Source organism: Leptonychotes weddellii, chromosome 4 (genome assembly GCF_054177405.1).
Source record: "Leptonychotes weddellii isolate Sample4059 chromosome 4, ASM5417740v2, whole genome shotgun sequence".
NCBI lineage: Eukaryota > Metazoa > Chordata > Mammalia > Carnivora > Phocidae > Leptonychotes > Leptonychotes weddellii.
In genome coordinates, this window is record NC_138372.1 from 49,421,752 (window position 1) to 49,429,947 (window position 8,196).

At 37.4% G+C, this 8,196-nt stretch overlaps 1 long non-coding RNA gene across 1 annotated transcript in view; it reads right to left on the reverse strand.

The window, feature by feature from the left end:
* Positions 1-6,333, reverse strand: part of LOC145721289 (uncharacterized) — a 68,977-nt gene extending 62,644 nt beyond the window's left edge. Inside the window, exon 1 of the long non-coding RNA XR_014144910.1 lies at positions 6,203-6,333. This is a non-coding gene — a long non-coding RNA (uncharacterized LOC145721289). The remainder of the gene's footprint in view (positions 1-6,202) is intronic.
* Between the last annotated feature and the right edge of the window lie 1,863 nt (positions 6,334-8,196).

Consider the following 8,196-nt stretch of genomic DNA (forward strand, 5'->3'; position numbering starts at 1 on the left):
CATTCAGATTTTGTGATGAAATGAATCAAAATATCTACTCTCTTTTTGCATAGTATAAGGGCCTTATTAAGTTATAATTCTGATCATACTCTGTATTTCATAATATTTTGTGGCATAATAGTTCCACCACATTTTTCACATGCACTGTGTCATTTTATGTAATTAAGTTTTTTGTTGTTGTTGGATTGTTTTCATAGTCAATGTTTATTTAAACGTATCCATATTTTCTGTGCTCACTAGAGTTTCTTGCATCCCTTTCCCTCCTTCTGGATTAAAATTGCTTCTTATGGAAGTAGTTCTTTGGCAAGCATATGCAAATGATAAATATCTCTTCATCTATTTTGTTTGTTTGTTTGAAACCGTATTTTATCCTAACACTTGAATAATAGATTATTTGGGAGCAGAATTCTAAGTTGACAATTCTTTTTCTTTTTTTTTTGAAGATTTTAAAAAATTTATTTATTTGACAGAGAGAGACACAGCGAGAGTGAGAACACAAGCAGGGAGAGTGAGAGGGAGAAGCTGGCTTCCCGCCGAGCAGGGAGCCCAAAATGGGGCTCGATGCAGGGCTTGATCCTAGGACCCTGGATCATGACCTGAGCCAAAGGCAGGCACTTAGCGACTGAGCCACCCAGGTGCCCTGACAATCATTTTTCTTTCCACTTTGAAGATATTGTCTTCCAGCCTCTGTTGTTAATAATCAGAGATTGTTTCTTGGCTGCTTTTAAGATTCCTCTTTGTCTTCGGTGTTCTGCAGTTTTATTATGGTATGCCCAGATGTGGGTTTGTTTTTACTTTTTCTCCTTGGGTCTTCCTATGATCTAATCAGGTGATTCTTAAATTTCTTGAATTATTACACATTTGTGGCATGTCTCATCATATGTTATCTTGCCTCAATTCTCTCTATTCTTTCCTCTGTAATTCTTCATATGTTATCTTGCCTCAATTCTCTCTATTCTTTCCTCTGTAATTCTTATTAGATATATGTTGGACCTTCTTGTTTTATTCCTCATGTCTATTACCTCTGTATATATGTATTTTTTCAGTTAGAAAATATTTTTAAGAGTCATTGGGGTAATTCTTCGGGACTGTTTTCCAGCTAACCAATTCTTCATATTTATGCCTTATCTTTTATTTAAGTTGTAGCTCCACTGAGCTATGATTTATTGTTTCTTTTCTAGAAGTGCTAATTGATACCTTTTCATATCTACCTGTTTTTCCCCTAGGTTTTCTATCATTTTATTAGGAATTTTGTCCTTACTTTATCTCCTTAATAGTTACACCTGTACTATTTTATAGCCTCAGATTGTTCTCTTACTTGAAATTCTTCTGCTGGTTCTTCTAAAAGCACATATCCACTATAAACGGATCTTTTCCTCATGTGGTTTGTTACTGGGATTATGAGCTCATCTTCAGCCAGGAGAGATATTGTGTTTATCTTTGTAGAATAGCTCAGGGGTTTTGCTGGTCCAGGGTCAGCTTTAAAAAAACATTTGTTGAAGTGTAATTGACATATAACATTGTATATTCAGGTATACAACATAACGATTCAATACTTGTATATATTGCAAAATGATCACCACATTAAGTCTAGTGAACATCCAGAGGATCAGCTTTTACATTAATTTCCTGGTGTGAGATTCCTGTGCCATGCAGGTGATCTAGATTCAAGCTGTGTGTGTGGGGGTGGTTTAGGGATTTAATCCAAAGAATACTCTTCCTTCTATCCAGAGCTCCAGGGCGAGAAAAATTTTCTTGCTACTTCCTCGGCCAGTCTTCTAGTCCTTAAACTAAGGGGTCAACTTCTTCAGAGTTCTTCTTTAAGCAAAGGTCTTGGCTCTAGTTACCTTCCTTTCATGGGCCCCAAACCAAGTTGCTTGTCCCTGGACACACATGACATCTTCAGCCTCTTGGCATTAATGCCCGTGTCTAAGCTCTGTATCACTTAGGATTGCTGTGGTGCCAATGTACGTGCCTGCTTTTCTGATATTTGTTTCCTTTCTGTTCTGTTATCTGCAGATTACCTTTCTTCTTCTTTTTTCCTCTCTTCAAGCTTAACTGTTTAACCTATTCAATTATCCTGGTCTTTTAAAAACTGAAGTATCTATGTGTTTGTAGCAGAAGGGAGTTTGATCCACACTCACTCAGTCGGCCAGTAGAATAAGACATCCATCTGTGACTGTATGCACGTTGAGAATTGACTCTTCAATCATTTTCTTTTTTCCCCCCACAATCTTTTCACACTATTTTTATTTTTTATTCATTTTGTCACATTATTTTTAAAAACTTAGTTATACTAGCTTTTCTTTCTATTTCTCCCTCCCCCCCTTCTTCCTCTCTTCCTCTCTCTCTTTCTTTCCTGTAACATTAACATTTGTGTTGAGTCCAAGGAAGATGTCTTACAGAGTGTCTCACAGTCTGGATTTGTCTAGTGGTTTACTCCCTTGGTGAGGTTCAGGTTAACCATTTTTGGCAAGAACACTCCCACTTGGGTGATGTGTACTTCCTGTTGCATCACAGTAGGAATGTCTGTTTGTCCCATTACTGAGTGAGACTGCTTGGAAGGTGATTCCTACCAACTTTCTCCTGTTTTGTCTTCCTTACTTTGAGACTACGAGAAAAACCTGCTTCCCCACAACTTTCACTCCATTTTAAAAATTAGTTTTAAAAATTTGAGCTGGTTATAGATTGACATGCAGTTGTAGGAAATATACAGAGAGATCCTGTGTACCTGTCACTCCGTTTTTCTCAAGAGTAACATTTTGAAAAACCATGATACAATCACACAACCAGGAAATTGACATTAACAGGATCTATAGATCTTACTCAGGTTTCACCAGTGTTATACTCATTTCAGTGTGTGTGTTAGTTCTGTGTAATTTTATCATACGTGTAGGTTCCTGTACCACCGTCAAGATACAGAACTTTCCCATCACCACAAGGATCCCTTATGCTGCCCCTTTTAGAACTACCTCTCACTCCCTGGCCCCATTTCTAACCCCTAACAACCACTAATCTGTTCTCCATCTCTATAATTTTGTCACTTCAAAAAACAAAATAAGAAAAATAATGGAATCATAGATAATATGGCCTTGAAGATAGTTTCTCTTCTCAATCACTGTAATTCCCCAGAGATGCATCCAAGTTGTGTGTTATCAGCCATTGTTCCTTTTTATTGCTGCGTAATATTCCACTCATCCATGGAAGGACATTTGCGCCGTTTCCAGTCTGGGGCTATTATGACTTAAGGCTGCTATGCACATTTGTGTATGGGTTTTGTGTGAATATAAGTTTTCATTTCTCTGGGATAAATGCCCAAGGGTGTGATTGTTGAGTCCTATGTAGTTGGATAAGAAATTGCCAAATTATTTTTCAGAGTGGGTGTACCATTTTATATTCCTACCAGCAATGTATGAGTGATTCAGTTTTCTGTGTTATGTTAGAGTTTGTCTGCCATTTTACTGTATTTTCTGTTTGTTTCTTCTTCCTTTATTTCTCTTTTCTTGCCATCCTGTGAGTTACTTGAACTTTTTACAGGATTCTATTTTGATTTATTTATAGTGTTTTTGAGTGTATCTCTTTGTAGAGTTTTCTTAGTGGTCATGTTGGCTCTTACTATATATATTTATGTCTTTTTACACTCACTTCATTTTAAATGCTGTTGTTTTGAATATAAAACACTGTTACATTTTTTTGTTTCAATCACTGAATATGAAATGATTTAGGGAACTGATACTGGGAAGGAATTTGTGGTTGACGGTTTTTTTCTTTCAGCACTTGAAAAATGTGCCCCTCCTTCAGGCTTCTATGGTTTCTGATAAGAAAATCATTGTCATTTGAATTGATGCCCCAGTAAAGGCAGTGAGCTCTTTCTCTCGGGCTGGTTTTATTATTATTTTCTTTATCTTTAGTATTTAGAAGTTTAGTAATGATGTGTCTTGGCATGGATTTCTTTGGTTTTGTTCTCTTTGGGGTTTGATTAGCTTCTTAAATCGATATGCTTTTGTCTTTCACCAAATTTGGGAAGTTTACTGGCATTTTTAAAAAATATTCTTTCAGCTCCACTGTCTTTCTCATTTCCTTCTGGTTCTCTAATGATATGAATGTTGGATCTTTTCTTATTGTCCCACAGGACTCTGAGGTTCTCTTCATTTTTTTTTTTTCTGTTTACTTTCTTTCTGTTCTTCAGATTTGATAAATTCTATTGAGCTATTCTCAAGGTCACTGATTCTATCCTGTCACCTCTACTATAGAGTCATTGAGTGTTTTTATTTTGGTTGTTTTATGTTTTGTTCTATAATTGCCGTTGCCATTTTGTTTTTTAAGAACTTATACATCTTTGTTGAGATTTTCTGTATTTTTTTCATATATTTCCAGAGAATCTGACTTTGCTTGTTGAAGTATTTTTATAGTGGATGGTTTAAAATTCTTACCAGATACCTATAATATCTGATTCACTTTAGTGTTGGTGTCAGTTGATTGACTTTTCTCATTCACGTTGTGATATATCCTGGACATGTTGGCTAGCATGTTAGGAGACTCAGGTCTTGTTTACAGCTTCATTTTAGCAGTCACCCTGTTTAGGTTTAGCACACAGGTCCCGGATTACATTTGTGGGCTGTGGTTTCAATGACAATTTGATTTCCAGGGGCTTTACTGGCTGTTTTAGTCTGTTTGGTTTGTCAGGTGATTCTGAGCTCCCACTGAACCCTGCTGATACCACTGGAGGGGGGTGGAAGGAGCCTCCTCAGGCCAGGCCTGCTGGTGCCTCTAGGTAAGGGAAGGGATTTTTTTGGCCTGCAGGGATAAAAAGCACTCCCCAGCCAGGAGCTTGTTGTGGCGGGATTCCCCCTGCCAGTGCTCTGAGGCCATCTGGTGGTGTTGGCTGGACCCCCAGTTAGATGCAGGGGAGGAATGAGCCCACCTCTATCATCCACTGCCAAGTTGGGGTTGGGAGACCCTGGGCCCAGGTAACCTGCGGTGGGATCGGGAGTCCTAAGGCTCTGTTGTTTCTGTGGTCTGGGGTGACTAGCCAGCCCACCTCCTCTTTTCAGTGTTTGGAGTCCTCCTTTGATTGCTTCTTGTGTTAAACCCAGTGTTTATAGTTGTGCTAAGTAGAGAGAGGCTGGGAGAGGTGAGTGCCTGCCATCTTGTGTGGACCAGAAGTATATGCCTTTTAAAAAATACCAGGTTGACTCATTAGCCACGTAATATAGTTGAAAATACTCATTTGACTGTGTTTTCCTGTAATATGTGTTTGTGAGAGAGACATAGACTAAGCCTCCCCTTAAATTTACTTAAATTCAAATTAGGTTAATTAATATTACTGTAATTGGATAATTAAATGTTAAGTCAATGCTGTCAGTGGGATCTAAGACAAAAATCTATGTATGTGATATTTTCTCTATTGAACATTTTTCTCCAAGTTGTTTTATCGCATATGAAAAATATTAGTACCTTTTTTCTTTTGCCACCTCTGGGAAATACTAAAAAAAATCCTTTATCAGATGGATACTTTAAACCGTAGAGAAAACAAATGACATTATTTGCACAAGCAACTTGGTGATATTTAAAGTGGATTAAGGAAAAGATACCAAGATTCTGTCTTTGGCTGTCCTGGTTTATACCATAGTGCTGACTCATAGAATACTGGCATTTTCAGAACTGAAAGTGAACTTAGAGATAACCTATTTCAGCTGTATTGTTTTATATTTAAGGACACCGATACCTTGAAAATAAGGGAACCTAAGTTCCTTCAGTTCCATAATGGCGGCTTATTTATTTTGAATTCTTAGTATTTCCTAATTTTGTTTTCTTTAAGAAATCAAAATCACTTTCTTTTTTAGAAGACTTAGAAGACTTTAGAAGGAAAGTAAAATTATATATTGAAACATGATTTCTCATTCCCTTTTCTAATGAGGAGAAAAAACACTAAATAAGTTGGGATGGCATAATGGTACTCTTTAAAAAAATAGGCGTGTTTGAAAATCTGATGGACATATGGACTGACTATCCAGAAAAATGAACACACACTCAAAAATTGGCATGTGGTATTGAGAGTTTGTGAACTGCTGGGGAAGACCACTAGATACTGTTTTTTTTGTTTTTTTTGTTTTTTTGTCTTGAACCATGTGATACCTGTGGATGATTTTTGCTGGGGAAAAGACATAGGGATAATGCCTCATTTTATAGTCAGACTTACCCTTCAGAGCTTGTGGATCCTGGCAGTTGTCCTGGGCACAGCGCATTGGTGTGGTGAGGAATTTGTTTTCCTGCAGGTTCTAGAGAGCCGGTAGGTGAGAAGGATATAACAGGACCAGCAGGTGTTAAAACAGACTGTGGGAAATACAAACAGGCAACTCAGCCCACAATACTTGCTTTCTCCTCCTACACACAAATGCACACACCTCAAGATTCCTTGGAAAGATCCTTCATCTGCTCCCGTCTGCTGTCCCTCTTACTGTATGGAGAAACGTTGCCCTTTGGAGATAATTCTCCTTTGCTCTAGTAGGGCTGTTCTGGTAGTCATTTAAACCAAATTTCACCCACATGAAATGTTAGGGGTTAAAAGAAGAAAGCGTTTAGTGCCATTTGATGCATTTACTGGGTACTTTTCAAGGGGGAGAAGAAAACCACATCCATGTTTTTCTTAGAGAATGGATCAAAATAATTTAAGAGCATAGAATGATAGCATTCTATGCTATCAATAGCATTCAGCGAGTGAGTGAGGCCAGCATTTGTGAAATTGTTAAGCTTAAATTACTTTTAAGGCATCTGTTTATTTATATACTTAAAGGAAGCTCCTATATACTTCTCTGTAACTAGTACAGGGCCCCGGATGAGAAATAAGACTCTGGATTGATTTGAAGTGCCATGCTGTATACTAGAGTGAAAAACCTCAGTGCAGAAAAACAGGAAGTTTGTACACAAAGAAATAATACAATGATAGTTTTTATTTTTTAGTGCTTCTATATATTTTAAAATATTGAAAAGACTTTTGTTTTCAGGGTTACTCTTTAGTAATTGAATAACTGAGGGCTGGGAATCACAAGTCCTAAGTGCCTTTTTGTTGTGCCACTGATGTAAGTGACATCCTCTGTGTAAGCCTTAAGGTGTAAATTAAGACATTGTATTATGGTCATCTCTAAGAGTCTTTCCAGCATTATGATTTAGTGAAATTTTAGTAGTTGTTATTTGACACATTAGGGGAATTTTTTGATAGGCCTCTGTAATTAAGCATTAGTCATAATCTATAAGAAACTCTTTAGGGAACTAATTTTTTTTTTTTTTAGGGAACTAATTTTTAAGTTTGAAATTATTATAAAACCTTGATATGGTCAGAAATTGGCATTAGTCAGGGAGATTGTGGTTGGGGTAGGACTACCTAACTATATGGGTACAATACAGCGCAATTTGGGGAATAAACACTTTAATGCCGATGGCGACCATGGCGGCAGTGATGACCCCAATGTGGATGGCACTAGATTTAATTGATCGGGAGATGCAGTGATACTGTACATTGCTCATTCAGCATCATTTCCCCCTCTTCTCTTTTATCTTCCTGTGCTATACACATTGGAAGGCAAATCATTCAACTTTTCAGCCTCCCTTGAAACTGAGAGTGGCCCATATTACAGAGATTGGGTGGCGATTCCTGGGGAATGCTTTCCTTCTTTAACGAAAGGGAAAGCTTCTTAAGGAGAAGGTTCTTGCCCTTGACCCTAATCCCTTCTTTCTCGGTAGAGCATGGATGCCTTGCTTTGAGGTGAGCACCATCTTGCAAGCATGAGAAATAAAACCAGACACTTAGGACGATGAAGCAGAAAAATAGAGGTAGCTTGGATCCTTGATGATATCTTAGAGTAAATCTATCAGCTCTGCACTGCCTACCTCCAGTCTTACTATTCCATAAGAAAAAAATAAAACCTCTCTTTCTTCCAGTATTTATTAGGTTTTCTGTTACCCCAAGCCAAGCACATTCCCAACTGAATATGTAAAGTATTATTATGACTTTGCATTTTGCATTTTTGAAGGATAAAATTAGTGTTTATAGACCTTTGTAATTACTGATGTTGGGCTGCAAAATTTGGGCTAGTTCGTACAAATATTCTCATTCTGAGGAAGCTTGGGTATGAATTTTGGATAATTTGTAAAAATTTTTATTTTATTGTTCATAGCATGAAGAATGGCATAAGA